The sequence below is a fragment of the Oncorhynchus keta genome, chromosome 28, assembly GCF_023373465.1.
Source record: "Oncorhynchus keta strain PuntledgeMale-10-30-2019 chromosome 28, Oket_V2, whole genome shotgun sequence".
Classification (NCBI taxonomy): Eukaryota; Metazoa; Chordata; class Actinopteri; order Salmoniformes; family Salmonidae; genus Oncorhynchus; species Oncorhynchus keta.
The window spans coordinates 3,201,514-3,220,468 of record NC_068448.1 but is presented as its reverse complement, the minus strand read 5'-3'; the positions used below and the strand labels follow the sequence as shown (position 1 = coordinate 3,220,468).

Below are 18,955 nucleotides of genomic sequence, written 5' to 3'. Positions count from 1 at the left end.
ACCAGACGGATCCTGCTTATAAAGACCCCAACAACCAGACAGATCCTGCTTAAAGACCCCAACAACCAGACAGATCCTGCTTAAAGACCCCAACAACCAGACAGATCCTGCATGAAGACCCTAACAACCAGACAGATCCTGCTTAAAGACCCCAACAACCAGACAGATCCTGTTTAAAGACCCCAACAACCAGACAGATCCTTCTTAAAGACCCCAACAACCAGACAGATCCTGCATAAAGACCCTAACAACCAGACAGATCCTGCATAAAGACCCCAACAACCAAACAGATCCTGCATAAAGACCCTAACAACCAGACAGATCCTGCTTAAAGACCCCAACAACCAGACAGATCCTCCTTAAAGACCCCAACAACCAGACAGATCCTGCTTAAAGACCCAACAACCAGACAGATCCTGCTCATAAAGACCCTAACAACCAGACAGATCCTGCATAAAGACCCTAACAACCAGACAGATCCTGCTTAAAGACCCCAACAACCAGACAGATCCTGCTTATAAAGACCCCAACAGCCAGACATATCCTGCTTAAAGACCCCAACAACCAGACATATCCTGCTTAAAGACCCCAACAACCAGACAGATCCTGCATAAAGACCCTAACAACCAGACAGATCCTGCATAAAGACCCTAACAACCAGACAGATCCTGCATAAAGACCCTAACAACCAGACAGATCCTGCTTAAAGACCCCAACAACCAGACAGATCCTGCTTATAAAGACCCTAACAACCAGACAGATCCTGCATAAAGACCCTAACAACCAGACAGATCCTGCGTAAAGACCCTAACAACCAGATAGATCCTGCATAAAGACCCTAACAACCAGACAGATCCTGCTTAAAGACCCCAACAACCAGACAGATCCTGCTTAAAGACCCCAACAACCAGACAGATCCTGCTTAAAGACCCTAACAACCAGACAGATTCTGCTTAAAGACCCCAACAACCAGACATATCCTGCTTAAAGACCCTAACAACCAGACAGATCCTGCTTAAAGACCCAACAACAAGACTGATCCTGCATAAAGACCCTAACAACCAGACAGATCCTGCTTAAAGACCTAACAACCAGACAGATCCTGCATAAAGACCCTAACAACCAGACAGATCCTGCTTAAAGACCCCAACAACCAGACAGATCCTGCATAAAGACCCTAACAACCAGACAGATCCTGCATAAAGACCCTAACAACCAGACATATCCTGCTTAAAGACTCCAACAACCAGACATATCCTGCTTAAAGACCCCAACAACCAGAAAGATCCTGCTTAAAGACCCCAACAACCAGACATATCCTGCTTAAAGACCCCAACAACCAGACAGATCCTGCTTATAAAGACCCAACAACCAGACAGATCCTGCATAAAGACCCTAACAACAAGACAGATCCTGCTTATAAAGACCCTAACAACCAGACAGATCCTGCTTAAAGACACAACAACCAGACAGATCCTGCATAAAGACCCTAACAACCAGACAGATCCTGCTTATAAAGACCCTAAGAACCAGACGGATCCTGCTTATAAAGACCCTAACAACCAGACGGATCCTGCTTATAAAGACCCTAACAACCAGACAGATCCTGCTTATAAAGACCCTAACAACCAGACGGATCCTGCTTATAAAGACCCCAACAACCAGACAGATCCTGCTTAAAGACCCCAACAACCAGACAGATCCTGCATAAAGACCCTAACAACCAGACAGATCCTGCTTCAAGACTCCAACAACCAGACAGGTCCTGCTTAAAGACCCATGAACCAGACAGATCCTGCTTATAAAGACCCTAACAACCAGACAGATCCTGTATAAAGACCCTAACAACCAGACAGATCCTGCTTATAAAGACCCTAACAACCAGACAGATCCTGCTTAAAGACCCCAACAACCAGACAGATCCTGCATAAAGACCCTAACAACCAGACAGATCGTGCATAAAGACCCTAACAACCAGACAGATCCTGCTTAAAGACCCCAACAACCAGACAGATCCTGCTTAAAGACCCCAACAACCAGACAGATCCTGCTTAAAGACCCCAACAACAAGACAGATCCTGCATAAAGACCCTAACAACCAGACAGATCCTGCTTAAAGACCCCAACAACCAGACAGATCCTGCTTAAAGACCCCAACAACCAGACAGATCCTGCTTAAAGACCCAACAACCAGACAGATCCTGCTTATAAAGACCCTAACAACCAGACAGATCCTGCTTATAAAGACCCTAACAACCAGACGGATCCTGCTTATAAAGACCCTAACAACCAGACAGATCCTGCTTATAAAGACCCTAACAACCAGACGGATCCTGCTTATAAAGACCCTAACAACCAGACAGATCCTGCTTATAAAGACCCTAACAACCAGACAGATCCTGCTTATAAAGACCCCAACAACAAACAACTAACTACATCACACCAATTAGAATGCATGTCCAAGCCTTGTTGTGGTCCGTCTGAGCTGGTTGACCTTAAAGGTAATTGTATTCTAAGTGATGCTGGCTGAATTACAATGAAGTATCTGCAGTACATAGAAATAAATAGATAAACAGGTGCCATTTGAAAAGACTAACAAAGCAGTCATCCGCCTCTGTTTTGGTGACAAGGGATGTGGCCTTGGAGAAATGTGACCACTCTCAAATTCATAGACTGAACTGTGCATGCGAGACCTGACCATCCATGATATCAATTTTATCATTTAAACATGTTTTGAGGCTATACAGTGTTTGTTTACATTTAATAAAACAAGCCTTATATATTGGGTTTGGATGGGGTGTGACAGTTGAACTAAAAAAGTATATTCTTCAAGAATTAATGAATATATATTATTATGACAGAGGGACAGAGTTTGACAGAGGGACTGTCTGTCTGTTTGGCAGAGGGACTGTCTGTTTGTTTGACAGAGGGACTTTCTGTTTGGCAGAGGGACTGTCTGTCTGTTTGGCAGAGGGACTGTCTGTTTGTTTGGCAGAGGGACTGTCTGTTTGTTTGGCAGAGGGACTGTCTGTTTGGCAGAGGGACTGTCTGTTTGTTTGGCAGAGGGACTGTCTGTTTGTTTGACAGAGGGACTTTCTGTTTGTTTGGAAGAGGGACTGTCTGTCTGTTTGGCAGAGGGACTGTCTGTTTGTTTGGCAGAGGGACTGTCTGTCTGTTTGGCAGAGGGACTGTCTGTTTGTTTGGCAGAGGGACTGTCTATTTGTTTGGCAGAGGGACTGTCTGTTTGTTTGACAGAGGGACTGTCTGTTTGTTTGGCAGAGGGACTGTCTGTTTGTTTGGAAGAGGGACTGTCTGTTTGGCAGAGGGACTGTCTGTTTGGCAGAGGGACTGTCTGTTTGTTTGGCAGAGGGACTGTCTGTCTGTTTGGCAGAGGGACTGTCTGTTTGTTTGGCAGAGGGACTGTCTATTTGTTTGGCAGAGGGACTGTCTGTTTGTTTGACAGAGGGACTGTCTGTTTGTTTGGCAGAGGGACTGTCTGTTTGTTTGGAAGAGGGACTGTCTGTTTGGCAGAGGGACTGTCTGTTTGGCAGAGGGACTGTCTGTTTGGCAGAGGGACTGTCTGTTTGTTTGACAGAGGGACTGTCTGTCTGTTTGGCAGAGGGACTGTCTGTTTGTTTGACAGAGGGACTGTCTGTCTGTTTGGCAGAGGGACTGTCTGTTTGTTTGACAGAGGGACTTTCTGTTTGTTTGGCAGAGGGACTGTCTGTTTGTTTGGCAGAGGGACTGTCTGTTTGTTTGACAGAGGGACTTTCTGTTTGTTTGGCAGAGGGACTGTCTGTTTGTTTGACAGAGGGACTGTCTGTTTGTTTGGCAGAGGGACTGTCTGTTTGTTTGGCAGAGGGACTGTCTGTTTGTTTGACAGAGGGACTGTCTGTTTGGCAGAGGGACTGTCTGTTTGTTTGGCAGAGGGACTGTCTGTTTGGCAGAGGGACTGTCTGTTTGTTTGACAGAGGGACTGTCTGTTTGTTTGACTTAGAGACAGAGAGACTGTTTGTTTGTTTAAAAGAGAGAAAGAGATACTGTCTGTTTATTTGTCAGAGTTACTGTCTTTTCATTTGACAGAGACAGAGAATGTCTGTTCATTTGGCAGAGAGACAGACTGTCTATTCATTTGGCACAGAGACAGATTGTCTGTTCGTTTGACAGAGAGACTGTCTGTTCGTTTGTCAGAGAGACAGAGACTGTCTGTTTCTTTGGAAGAGGGAGAGAGAGACTGTCTGTTCGTTTCGCAGAGAGACTCTGTTCATTTGATAGAGATACAGAGAGACTGCCTGGTCGTTTGACAGAGAGACAGAGACTTTTTGTTCGTTTGACAGCTCTAAATGCTCTATGTCCTGATAAGCAGCTTACTCTCTCTCCTCCCTGTCTCCTCCCCCCTTCACTCTCTCCATCCCTCCATCCCTACCCCCTCACTCTTTCGTGCTATTTTGCTCTCTCTTTCTCCCCTCCCCCTCTCCTCACAATAGTGTGTGTGATGAGTAGTAAAAACACATTTGGATAGTGTAGGGGCAGAGGTTAGGGCTGGGGCTGAGACTGGCAGGGGCTGAGGCTGGGACTGGGGCTGGGACAGGGACTGGGACTGGGTCTAGGGCTGAGGCTGAGGCTGGGACTGGGAGGGGCTGAGGCTGGGACAGGGGCTGGGACAGGAACTGGGACAGGGACTGGGACTGGGTCTAGGGCTGAGGCTGGCAGGGGCTGAGGCTGGGTGGGACAGGGATTGGGACTGGGTCTAGGGCTGAGGCTGGTGCTGGGGCTGGGACAGGGACTGGGACTGGGTCTAGGGCTGAGGCTGGGACTGGCAGGAGCTTAGGCTGGGACAGGGATTGGGACTGGGTCTAGGGCTGAGACTGGGACTGGGACTGGCAGGGGCTGAGGCTGGGACTGGCAGGGGCTGAGGCTGGGACAGGGATTGGGACTGGGTCTAGGGCTGAGGCTGGGACAGGGACTGGGACTGGGTCTAGGGCTGAGGCTGGGACAGGGACTGGGACTGGGTCTAGGGCTGAGGCTGAGGCTGAGGCTGGGATGGGAGGGTTGGATATATTTGAGGTGAGTCTTTTAAAACATGTGCCATGTGCCAATGTGCTCATTTCGGTCAGTGCAACTGCAGATATTTAATAAGAGCGACCAAAACGCTGGTTTTAACGGTGACGCAGTTGGTAATGACGTGGATTTTGAGAGCAGCCTATCCAGCCGCGACGCAGCCGTGGCGGTCCCCTCGGAATAAGAGACGTGCCAGTGAACCGCGTAAACATAAATAAAATAAAAAAGATTTTCCCCCAATTTACCTGGTTGAGCAGCTTCACATGTGTGTGTCTTTTTCCATGATTGACATACCTATATACTTTATTTATCTTGTTCAAGTAGGCTATCCATCGCCATATTCAAAGAGCTCTCCGTTGAGCCTACCAAAGACACACTACACTGAACTATTCAGACATCCTGTGATTCAATTTAAAAAAAAGATAATTTTAACCAAGCAAGATTAAGAACAAATTATTATGTACAATGACAGCCTAGGAACAACAGGTTAACTGCCTTATTCAGGGGCAGTTAACAACAGATTTTTGCCTTGTCAGCTCAGGGATTCGATCTTGCAACCTTTCGGTTACTAGTCCAACGCTCTAACCACTAGGTTACCCTGCCGCCCCTACGCTCTAACCACTAGGCTACCCTGCCGCCCCTACGCTCTAACCACTAGGCTACCCTGCCGCCCCTACACTCTAACCACTAGGCTACGTGCCTCCTCTACGCTCTAACCACTAGGCTACCCTGCCACCTCTACACTCTAACCACTAGGCTACCCTGCCGCCTCTACACTCTAACCACTAGGCTACCTGCCGCCTCTACACTCTAACCACTAGGCTATCCTGCCGCCTCTACACTCTAACCACTAGGCTACCTGCATCCTCTACACTCTAACTACTAGGCTACCCTGCCGCCTCCACACTCTAACCACTAGGCTACCCTGCCGCCTCTACACTCTAACCACTAGGCTACCCTGCCGCCTCTACACTCTAACCACTAGGCTACCTGCCGCCTCTACACTCTAACCACTAGGCTTTCCTGCCGCCTCTACACTCTAACCACTAGGCGACCTGCCTCCTCTACGCTCTAAACACTAGGCTACCCTGCCGCCTCTACGCTCTAACCACTAGGTTACCCTGCCGCCCCTACGCTCTAACCACTAGGCTACCCTGCCGCCCCTACGCTCTAACCACTAGGCTACCCTGCCGCCCCTACGCTCTAACCACTAGGCTACCCTGCCGCCCCTACGCTCTAACCACTAGGCTACCCTGCCGCCCCTACACTCTAACCACTAGGCTACGTGCCTCCTCTACACTCTAACTACTAGGCTACCCTGCCGCCTCTACACTCTAACCACTAGGCTACCTGCCTCCCTACACTCTAACCACTAGGCTACCCTGCCGCCTCTACACTCTAATCACTAGGCTACCTGCATCCTCTACATCCTCTACTACCCTCTAACTACCACTAGGCTACCCTGCCGCCTCTACACTCTAACCACTAGGCTACGTGCCTCCTCTACACTCTAACTACTAGGCTACCCTGCCGCCTCTACACTCTAACCACTAGGCTACCTGCCTCCCCTACACTCTAACCACTAGGCTACCCTGCCGCCTCTACACTCTAACCACTAGGCTACCTGCATCCTCTACACTCTAACCACTAGGCTACCCTGCCGCCTCTACACTCTAACCACTAGGCTACCCTGCCGCCTCTACACTCTAACCACTAGGCTACCTGCCGCCTCTACACTCTAACCACTAGGCTTTCCTGCCGCCTCTACACTCTAACCACTAGGCTACCCTGCCGCCTCTACACTCTAACCACTAGGCGACCTGCCTCCTCTACGCTCTAACCACTAGGCTACCTGCCTCCTCTACACTCTAACCACTAGGCTACCCTGCCACCTCTACACTCTAACCACTAGGCTACCCTGCCGCCTCTACGCTCTAACCACTAGGCTACCCTGCCGCCTCTACACTCTAACCACTAGGCTACCCTGCCGCCTCTACACTCTAACCACTAGGCTACCTGCCGCCTCTACGCTCTAACCACTAGGCTACCTGCCTCCCCTACACTCTAACCACTAGGCTACCTGCCGCCTCTATGCTCTAACCACTAGGCTACCCTGCCGCCCCTCCACTCTAACCACTAGGCTACCCTGCCTCCTCTACACTCTAACCACTAGGCTACCTGCCGCCTCTACACTCTAACCACTAGGCTACCCTGCCTCCTCTACACTCTAACCACTAGGCTACCTGCCGCCTCTACACTCTAACCACTAGGCTACCCTGCCTCCTCTACACTCTAACCACTAGGCTACCTGCCGCCTCTACACTCTAACCACTAGGCTACCCTGCCGCCCCTACACTCTAACCACTAGGCTACCTGCCGCCTCTACGCTCTAACCACTAGGCTACCTGCCACCTCTACGCTCTAACCACTAGGCTACCTGCCGCCTCTACACTCTAACCACTAGGCTACCTGCCTCCTCTACACTCTAACCACTAGGCTACCTGCCGCCTCTACGCTCTAACCACTAGGCTACCCTGCCGCCTCTACACTCTAACCACTAGGCTACCCTGCCGCCTCTACGCTCTAACCACTAGGCTACCCTGCCGCCTCTACACTCTAACCACTAGGCTACCTACCGCCTCTACGCTCTAACCACTAGGCTACCCTGCCGCCTCTACACTCTAACCACTAGGCTACCCTGCCGCCTCTACACTCTAACCACTAGGCTACCCTGCCGCCTCTACGCTCTAACCACTAGGCTACCTGCCGCCTCTACGCTCTAACCACTAGGCTACCTGCCGCCTCTACGCTCTAACCACTAGGCTACCCTGCCGCCTCTACGCTCTAACCACTAGGCTACCTGCCGCCTCTACGCTCTAACCACTAGGCTACCCTGCCGCCCCTACGCTCTAACCACTAGGCTACCCTGCCGCCTCTACACTCTAACCACTAGGCTACCCTGCCTCCTCTACACTCTAACCACTAGGCTACCCTGCCTCCTCTACACTCTAACCACTAGGCTACCCTGCCTCCTCTACACTCTAACCACTAGGCTACCTGCCACCTCTACACTCTAACCACTAGGCTACCTGCCGCCTCTACACTCTAACCACTAGGCTACCCTGCCACCTCTACACTCTAACCACTAGGCTACCCTGCCACCCCTACACTCTAACCACTAGACTACCCTGCCACCTCTACACTCTAACCACTAGGCTACCTGCCGCCTCTACACTCTAACCACTAAGGCTACCCTGCCTCCTCTACACTCTAACCACTAGGCTACCCTGCCTCCTCTACACTCTAACCACTAGGCTACCCTGCCGCCTCTACACTCTAACCACTAGGCTACCCTGCCACCTCTACACTCTAACCACTAGGCTACCCTGCCACCTCTACACTCTAACCACTAGGCTACCTGCCACCTCTACACTCTAACCACTAGGCCACCCTGCCACCTCTACACTCTAACCACTAGGCTACCCTGCCTCCTCTACACTCTAACCACTAGGCTACCCTGCCACCTCTACACTCTAACCACTAGGCTACCCTGCCACCTATACACTCTAACCACTAGGCTACCTGCCGCCTCTACACTCTAACCACTAGGCCACCCTGCCACCTCTACACTCTAACCACTAGGCTACCCTGCCGCCTCTACACTCTAACCACTAGGCTACCCTGCCGCCTCTACACTCTAACCACTAGGCTACCCTGCCGCCTCTACACTCTAACCACTAGGCTACCTGCCGCCTCTACACTCTAACCACTAGGCTACCCTGCCGCCTCTACACTCTAACCACTAGGCTACCCTGCCGCCTCTACACTCTAACCACTAGGCTACCTGCCGCCTCTACGCTCTAACCACTAGGCTACCCTGCCGCCTCTACACTCTAACCACTAGGCTACCCTGCCGCCTCTACACTCTAACCACTAGGCTACCTGCCGCCTCTACGCTCTAACCACTAGGCTACCCTGCCGCCTCTACACTCTAACCACTAGGCTACCTGCCGCCTCTACGCTCTAACCACTAGGCTACCCTGCCGCCTCTACACTCTAACCACTAGGCTACCCTGCCGCCTCTACGCTCTAACCACTAGGCTACCCTGCCGCCTCTACACTCTAACCACTAGGCTACCCTGCCGCCTCTACACTCTAACCACTAGGCTACCTGCCGCCTCTATGCTCTAACCACTAGGCTACCCTGCCGCCTCTACACTCTAACCACTAGGCTACCTGCCGCCTCTACACTCTAACCACTAGGCTACCCTGCCGCCTCTACACTCTAACCACTAGGCTACCTGCCGCCTCTATGCTCTAACCACTAGGCTACCCTGCCGCCTCCACGCTCTAACCACTAGGCTACCCTGCCGCCTCTACCCTCTAACCACTAGGCTACCTGCCGCCTCTACACTCTAACCACTAGGCTACCCTGCCTCCTCTACACTCTAACCACTAGGCTACCTGCCGCCTCTACGCTCTAACCACTAGGCTACCCTGCCTCCTCTACACTCTAACCACTAGGCTACCCTGCCGCCTCTACACTCTAACCACTAGGCGACCTGCCTCCTCTACGCTCTAACCACTAGGCTACCTGCCTCCTCTACACTCTAACCACTAGGCTACCCTGCCGCCTCTACGCTCTAACCACTAGGCTACCCTGCCGCCTCTACACTCTAACCACTAGGCTACCCTGCCGCCTCTACGCTCTAACCACTAGGCTACCCTGCCGCCTCTACACTCTAACCACTAGGCTACCCTGCCGCCTCTACACTCTAACCACTAGGCTACCTGCCGCCTCTACACTCTAACCACTAGGCTACCCTGCCACCTCTACACTCTAACCACTAGGCTACCTGCCGCCTCTATGCTCTAACCACTAGGCTACCCTGCCACCTCTACACTCTAACCACTAGGCTACCCTGCCACCTCTACACTCTAACCACTAGGCTACCCTGCCACCTCTACACTCTAACCACTAGGCTACCTGCCACCCCTACACTCTAACCACTAGTCTACCTGCCGCCTCTACACTCTAACCACTAGGCTACCCTGCCGCCTCTATGCTCTAACCACTAGGCTACCTGCCGCCTCTACACTCTAACCACTAGGCTACCTGCCGCCTCTACGCTCTAACCACTAGGCTACCTGCCGCCTCTACACTCTAACCACTAGGCTACCTGCCGCCTCTACGCTCTAACCACTAGGCTACCCTGCCGCCTCTACACTCTAACCACTAGACTACCTGCCGCCTCTACGCTCTAACCACTAGGCTACCTGCCGCCTCTACACTCTAACCACTAGGCTACCTGCCGCCTCTACACTCTAACCACTAGGCTACCTGCCGCCTCTACACTCTAACCACTAGGCTACCCTGCCGCCTCTACACTCTAACCACTAGGCTACCCTGCTGCCCGTATGTCAACGGCTGATGTATCTTGCTTGTTGAGAATGCCTTCTATTGTCTTGACACAAGAACCTAATAGAGAGAAGATATCATGCTTCTGACCCCACCTCCTATTTAAAAATGGTTGTTTAAAAATAAAAGTTTGTTTTTTCATTTTGTTTACGAAACAAATTTATTAGATTAATTCACCGTCCTTGGCTTTGAGAATGTCCAGGTTTTTTTGACAATGTCTTTGGCTATTTTTTTTGCAATGGACGTTCTCACAAATCCATGATCGGTGAATTATTCTATTAAGGACTGTCCGTGGCTTCGTGAGACTGACTTTGGCCACAGATGGTTTTACGAAGCCACGGAGGGTCTCACAATGCCAAGAACCGTGAATTATTCCAAAACATTTTGTTTTGTAATTGAAATGAAAAACAAACAATCTGTTTTTTTGAAAACAACAATAATTAAATATTGATATGATACCATAAGTCAAATATATTTTTTCTTGTTATTATTTTTTTTAAGTCTGCATTGTTGGAAAACATTTCAGTCTAGATGGTGCCGACAAGACAGCTCTGCTTCCAAAGCAACTTTGCAGTATTTAGTTGTTTTTTTTTGTGTGTTATTTCGTACATTATTATCCCATGAAGACTTTTGTATTACTACATAGTACCAGAAATAGCTTTTGGATATCAGAGCGGCGGTAGCTCACCAGCATTACGACCAGAGATACGACTTTCCAGCATTGGATCCTTTGTTTGTACACCCCAGGGCAGTTATATTTATCCCAGAGACTATCTGTACCTCCCAGAGACCTCCCAGAGACTATCTGTACCTCCCAGAGACCTCCCAGAGACTATCTGTACCTCCCAGAGACTATCTGTACCTCCCAGAGACCTCCCAGAGACTATCTGTACCTCCCAGAGACCTCCCAGAGACTATCTGTACCTCCCAGAGACTATCTGTACCTCCCAGAGACCTCCCAGAGACTATCTGTACCTCCCAGAGACTATCTGTACCTCCCAGAGACCTCCCAGAGACTGCTTCAAGATGCTGCTGGCGGAGAAGAGGTATTTGGAGTGCACTTCTAGTCCGACTCAGGACCATCCACCGTGCTTCCGAGTATATTACTCGCTATTGTTCAGTCCCTGGACAATAAAGTAGACGAGCTCAGGGCGAGGATCTCTTTCCAGAGCGACATCAGGGACTGTAACATACTCTGTTTCACAGAATCATGGCTCTCTCCAGATTTACTGTCCCCATCATACATCCATCTGGATTCACAGTTCATCACACAGACACACAGGAATAAAGACCTCCTTGGGAAGAAGAAAGGTGGAGGTGTATGTTTCATGATTATCTGCTCATGGTGTGATTGAGATAACAAGTCCTTTTGTTAACCCGACCTCACAATCAAATGTTGACTGTAATTACCTCCCGAGAGACTTCTCTTCGGTTATAGTTACAGCAGTATATATATTCCCCCTCAAGCCGATACCACGACGGTGTCACAAAGCCACTCCTGCGTTGTCTTGGCTGTGTGCTTAGGGTCGTTGTCCTGTTGGAAGGTGAACCTTCACCCCAGTCTGTGGTCCTGTCTTTGCTCCGTTCATCTTTCCCTCCATCCTGACTAGTCTCCCAGTCCCTGCCGCTGAAAAACATCCCCACAGCATGATGCTATACACATACATACATATAAATAAATGTTCCTTTATTATTTTCCACCACTCCCCTAATCGGAGTAAACCAATGAACAACAAACACTTAGGCTTCTACTTCCTGCTTAGACAAACGATATACATTTTGCAGACATTACAGTCTATTTTAATAGTTATGTATTTTGTTTTGTTTTTGCTCCTGTCCTTCCTCTAATCTCAACGATCTATTTCGGGACGCTCCGGCAGCGGCGCCGGACAGGCGGGACGCTCCGGCAGCGGCGCCGGACAGGCGGGACGCTCCGGCAGAGGCGCCGGACAGGCGGGAGGCTCCGGCAGCGGCGCCGGACAGTCGGGACGCTCCGGCAGCGCCGGACAGGAGGGAACACCTGTGTTGATGGGACGGAGAGACAGCCTGGTGCGGGGTGCCGGCACTGGTGGTACCGGGCTGGGGACACACACCTCAGGGCGAATGCCTTGCATACTACGCCAAATCAACTGCTCTCTCTCTTCGCACTCCCCCAATTCTATTAACACCTCCTCGAGTGTCTCCTCATCTCCCATCCGTTCACTCTCCTCCATTCTGTCCAATAACTCCTCGACCCTCTCAGACTCAGCCCTCAGCTTCGCCGACAGCTCGGATAACATCCATGGCTCCTTTCGGTAAACAGGGGAGTTGGCTCAGGTCTGGCTCCTGACTCTGCCACACTCTCCCTGTGCCCCCAAGAAAATTTTGGGGGTGCGTCTCGGGCTTCCAGCCGCTCTGCCGTGCTAGCTCCTCATAATGCCGCCTCTCTGCCTTCGCTGCCTCCAGCTCGGCTTTGGGGCGGCAATATTCCCTGGCTCTGCCCAGGGTCCTTTCCCGTCAAGGATCTCCTCCCAAGTCCATTTATCCAAATAGTGCAGCCTCTCCCACTGCTGCTGCTGCTGCTCCTGCTGCTGTTGCTGCTGCCTCTGTTGCTGCTGCCTCTGTTGCTGCTGCCTCTGTTGCTGCTGCCTCTGTTGCTGCTGCCTCTGTTGCTGCTGCCTCTGTTGCTTCTCCTGCTGCTGCCTTTGCTGCTGCTGCTGCTGCTTTGCTGCACCTGTCGCTTCTCCTGCTGCTGCTGTTGCCTCTGTTTACCACGCCGCTTGGTCCTTGGTTGGTGGGTGATTCTGTAAGGGTTTTCTGGTGAAAGAGAAGTGGACCAAAAAGCAGCATGGTGGTTATTCATGTTCTTTAATTTATAAAGAAACTACACATGAGATAACTAACAAAAACAACAAACGTGAGCAAACCTAAAACAGTCCTATCTGGTGCAAACACAGAGACAGGAACAATCACCCACAAACACACAGTGAAACCCAGGCTACCTAAGTATGATTCTCAATCAGAGACAACTAATGACACCTGCCTCTGATTGAGAACCATACTAGGCCGAAAACAAAGAAATACCCAAAACCTAGAAAAACAAACATAGACTGCCCACCCAACTCACGCCCTGACCATACTAACTAAATACAAAACACAGGAAATAAAGGTCAGAACGTGACACATCTAGTTGTTTGTATTCTGAGTCATCTAGTTGTTAGTATTCTGAGTCATCTAGTTGTTAGTATTCTGAGTCATCTAGTTGTTAGTATTCTGAGTCATATAGTTGTTAGTATTCTGAGTAATTTAGTTGTTAGTATTCTGAGTCATCTAGTTGTTATTAGTTGTTAGTATTCTGAGTCATATAGTTGTTAGTATTCTGAGTCATATAGTTGTTAGTATTCTGAGTCATCTAGTTGTTAGTATTCTGAGTCATATAGTATTCTGTTAGTATTTCTGAGTCATCTAGTTGTTAGTATTCTGAGTCATATAGTTGTTAGTATTCTGAGTAATTTAGTTGTTAGTATTCTGAGTCATCTAGTTGTTATTAGTTGTTAGTATTCTGAGTCATTTAGTTGTTAGTATTCTGAGTCATTTAGTTGTTAGTATTCTGAGTCATTTAATTGTTAGTATTCTGAGTCATCTAGTTGTTATTAGTTGTTAGTATTCTGAGTCATTTAGTTGTTAGTATTCTGAGTCATCTAGTTGTTTAGTTGTTAGTATTCTGAGTCATTTAGTTGTTAGTTTTCTGAGTCATCTAGTTGTTAGTATTCTGAGTCATGTTGTTAGTATTCTGAGTCATTTAGTTGTTAGTTTTCTGAGTCATCTAGTTGTTATTAGTTGTTAGTATTCTGAGTCATTTAGTTGTTATTAGTTGTTAGTATTCTGAGTCATTTAGTTGTTAGTTTTCTGAGTCATTTAGTTGTTATTAGTTGTTAGTATTCTGAGTCATTTAGTTGTTAGTATTCTGAGTCATCTAGTTGTTATTAGTTGTTAGTATTCTGAGTCATTTAGTTGTTAGTATTCTGAGTCATTTAGTTGTTAGTATTCTGAGTCATTTAATTGTTAGTATTCTGAGTCATCTAGTTGTTAGTTTCTGAGTCATGTTGTTAGTATTCTGAGTCATTTAGTTGTTAGTATTCTGAGTCATCTAGTTGTTATTAGTTGTTAGTATTCTGAGTCATTTAGTTGTTAGTTTTCTGAGTCATCTAGTTGTTATTAGTTGTTAGTATTCTGAGTCATTTAGTTGTTAGTTTTCTGAGTCATCTAGTTGTTATTAGTTGTTAGTATTCTGAGTCATTTAGTTGTTATTAGTTGTTAGTATTCTGAGTCATTTAGTTGTTAGTTTTCATGTTGTTAGTCATTTAGTTGTTATTCTGAGTCATTTAGTTGTTAGTATTCTGAGTCATCTAGTTGTTAGTATTCTGAGTCATTTAGTTGTTATTAGTTGTTAGTATTCTGAGTCATTTAGTTGTTAGTTTTCTGAGTCATTTAGTTGTTATTAGTTGTTAGTATTCTGAGTCATCTAGTTGTTAGTATTCTGAGTCATTTAGTTGTTATTAGTTGTTAGTATTCTGAGTCATCTAGTTGTTATTAGTTGTTAGTATTCTGAGTCATTTAGTTGTTAGTTTTCTGAGTCATCTAGTTGTTATTAGTTGTTAGTATTCTGAGTCATTTAGTTGTTAGTATTCTGAGTCATTTAGTTGTTAGTATTCTGAGTCATCTAGTTGTTATTAGTTGTTAGTATTCTGAGTCATCTAGTTGTTATTAGTTGTTAGTATTCTGAGTCATCTAGTTGTTATTAGTTGTTAGTATTCTGAGTCATCTAGTTGTTATTAGTTGTTAGTATTCTGAGTCATCTAGTTGTTATTAGTTGTTAGTATTCTGAGTCATCTAGTTGTTATTAGTTGTTAGTATTCTGAGTCATCTAGTTGTTATTAGTTGTTAGTATTCTGAGTCATCTAGTTGTTATTAGTATTCTGTCATTTAGTTGTTATTTTCTGAGTCATCTAGTTGTTATTAGTATGTTAGTATTCTGAGTCATCTAGTTGTTATTAGTTGTTAGTATTCTGAGTCATCTAGTTGTTATTAGTTGTTAGTATTCTGAGTCATTTAGTTGTTAGTATTCTGAGTCATCTAGTTGTTATTAGTTGTTAGTATTCTGAGTCATCTAGTTGTTATTAGTTGTTAGTATTCTGAGTCATCTAGTTGTTATTAGTTGTTAGTATTCTGAGTCATCTAGTTGTTATTAGTTGTTAGTATTCGTAATCTTCAGCTCCGTTCAACCCATCTTTCCCACCATCCATGTTGAATTTCTACTTGTCATTGTCACGTTCTGACCTTAGTTCTTGTGTGTTTTCCTTGTTTTAGTGTTGGTCAGGACGTGAGCCGGGTGGGCATTCTATGCTGTGTGTCTAGTGTGTCTATTTCTATGTTTGGCCTGATATGGTTCCCAATCAGAGGCAGGTGTTAGTCATTGTCTCTGATTGTCATAAACGTTCTGAACCTTTCTATTCCCACAATAAATGTATGTTTTGTTTGTTGCTAAAAGTATTATTATATTATTGATCGATTGACTATCAAATCAAATGTATTTATATAGCCCTTCGTACATCAGCTGATATCTCAAAGTGCTGTACAGAAACCCAGCCTAAAACCCCAAACTGCAAGCAATGCAGGTGTAGAAGCACGGTTGGCTAGTTGAAAAACTCCTAGAAAGGCAATAACCTAGGAAGAAACCTGAGTCAACCAGGCTTGTTAGTTTTTGTGGCCAGTCCTCTTCTGGCTGTGTTGTTAGTGGAGATTATAAACCTTAGAGAGGAACCAGGCTATGAGGGGTGGCCAGTCCTCTTCTGGATGTGCCGGGTGGAGATTATAAACCTAGAGAGGAACCAGGCTATGAGGGGTGGCCAGTCCTCTCCTGACTGTGCCGGGTGGAGATTAGAAACCTAGAGAGGAACCAGGCTATGTGGGGTGGCCAGTCCTCTTCTGGCTGTGCCGGGTGGAGATTATAAACCTAGAGAGGAACCAGGCTATGAGGGGTGGCCAGTCCTCTCCTGACTGTGCATCTAGGTGGAGATTAGAAACCTAGAGAGGAACCAGGCTATGTGGGGTGGCCAGTATTCCATCTTTGTTAGTATTCTGTGTCATCTAGGTGGAGATTAGAAACCTTTAGAGAGGAACCAGGCTATTAGTTGGGTATTCTGAGTCCTCTAGTTGGCTGTGCCGGGTGGAGTCATTAGAAACCTAGAGAGGAACATCAGGTTATGTTGTGGCCAGTCCTCTTCTGACTGTGCCGGGTGGAGATTAGAAAAACCTAGAGTTAGGAACCAGGCTATGTGGGGTGGCCTGAGTCCTCTTCTGGCTGTGCCGGGTGGAGATTAGAAAAACCTAGAGAGGAACCAGGTCATTTGGGGTGGTAGTCCTCTCCTGACTCATCTAGGTTAGGAGATTAGAAACCTAGAGAGGAACCTGAGGCATTTAGGGTGGCCAGTCCTCTTCTGGCTGTGCCGGGTGGAGATTCTGAAACATCTAGAGAGGAACCAGGCTATGTTGGGTGGTATTCCTCATTCTGGCTGTGCCGGATGGAGATTAGAAACCTGAGAGGAACCAGGTTATGTTGTTAGCCAGTCCTCTTCTGACTGTGCCGGGTGGAGATTAGAAACCTAGAGAGGAACCAGGCTATGTGGGGTGGCCAGTCCTCTTCTGGCTGTGCCGGGTGGAGATTAGAAAAACCTAGAGAGGAACCAGGCTCATGTAGGGTGGCCAGTCCTCTTCTGGCTGTGCCGGGTGGAGATTAGAAACCTAGTTTGTTAGTATTCTGAGGAACCAGGCTATGTGGGGTGGCCAGTCCTCTTTGGCTGTGCATCGGGTGGAGATTAGAAAAATCTAGAGAGGAACCAGGCATATGTGGGGTATTCTGAGTCCTCTTCTGGCTGTGCCGGGTGGAGATTATAAACCTGAGAGGAACCAGGCTATGTGGGGTGGCCAGTCCTCTTCTGGCTGTGCCGGGTGGAGATTATAAACCTAGAGAGGAACCTGGCTATAGTGGGGTGGCCTGAGTCCTCTTCTGGCTGTGCCGGGTGGAGATTATAAACCTAGAGAGGAACCAGGCTATGTTGGGTGGCTGAGTCCTCTTTGGCTGTGCCGGGTGGAGATTATAAACCTAGAGTTAGGAACCAGGCTATGTAGGGTGGCCAGTCCTCTTCTGGCTGTGCCGGGTGGAGATTATAAACCTAGAGAGGAACCAGGCTATGTGGGGTGGCCAGTCCTCTTCTGGCTGTGCCGGGTGGAGATTATAAACCTAGAGAGGAACCAGGCTATGTGGGGTGGCCAGTCCTCTCCTGACTGTGCCGGGTGGAGATTATAAACCTAGAGAGGAACCAGGCTATGTGGGGTGGCCAGTCCTCTTCTGGCTGGGACCACCCATACGTAGAATGTATGCACACATGACTGTAAGTCGCTTTGGATAAAAGCGTCTGCTAAATAAAAATAAAAAAAAATAAAAAAAATAAAAAATGTGGGGTGGCCAGTCCTCTTCTGGCTGTGCCAGGTGGAGATTATAAACCTAGAGAGGAACCAGGCTATGTGGGGTGGCCAGGTGCCGGGTGGAGATTATAACAGAAGACTATGACTTTTCAGATCACCTGGTTACCTGCAAGGTTAGCTCCAGGTAAATGTTGCAATTCTTCCGCCATTCACGGACCTGTGACCAAAAAACAAGCTACATATGGACAGTACCAAAATACATGATCTAATGACTCTGCCTCTTCACCGCAAAATCTGCAAGATCTGGGAAGGTGGTATCACCCAAATGTCTCTCGGTCTTGTTGGTTCCAAACTTCTTCCGTTTAAGAATGATGGAGGCCACTGTGTTCTTGGGGACCTTCAATGCTGCAGAATGATGGAGGCCACTGTGTTCTTGGGGACCTTCAATGCTGCAGAATGATGGAGGCCACTGTGTTCTTGGGGACCTTCAATGCTGCAGAATGATGGAGGCCACTGTGTTCTTGGGGACCTTCAATGCTGCAGAATGATGGAGGCCACTGTGTTCTTGGGGACCTTCAATGCTGCAGAATGATGGAGGCCACTGTGTTCTTGGGGACCTTCAATACTGCAGAATGATGGAGGCCACTGTGTTCTTGGGGACCTTCAATACTGCAGAATGATGGAGGCCACTGTGTTCTTGGGGACCTTCAATACTGCAGAATGATGGAGGCCACTGTGTTCTTGGGGACCTTCAATGCTGCAGAAATGTTTTGGTACCCTTCCCCAGATCTGTGCCTCGACACAATCCTGTCTCGGAGGTCTACAGATAATTCCTTCAACCTCATGGCTTGGTTTTTGCTTTGACGTTCACCTGTCAACTGTGGGACCTTATATAGACAGGTGTGTGCCTTTCCACCAGAAGGGACTTTAGGTGAGGCAGATGAACCTGTAGCCAGATGACTTCAACAGTATTTAACATGAGATCCTCTCTAATCTTTACAGGAATGT

The 18,955-nt window shown here is 48.0% G+C and overlaps 1 protein-coding gene and 1 long non-coding RNA gene across 3 annotated transcripts in view; one reads left to right on the top strand and one right to left on the bottom strand.

Moving 5' to 3' along the window:
- Positions 1-18,955, top strand: part of cacna1fb (calcium channel, voltage-dependent, L type, alpha 1F subunit) — a 245,620-nt gene that overhangs the window by 39,243 nt on the left and 187,422 nt on the right. The gene's annotated exons all lie outside the window — the stretch shown is intronic.
- LOC127913095 (uncharacterized) lies at positions 7,151-9,912 on the bottom strand. 2 transcript variants are annotated; one of them, XR_008084687.1, is made up of 3 exons: positions 9,688-9,912; positions 7,792-7,921; positions 7,151-7,693 (listed from the first exon to the last, which is right to left on the bottom strand). It is a non-coding gene; the product is annotated as an uncharacterized LOC127913095 (long non-coding RNA). The 2 variants fall into 2 exon arrangements; XR_008084688.1 differs by lacking the exon at positions 9,688-9,912 and adding an exon at positions 9,134-9,371.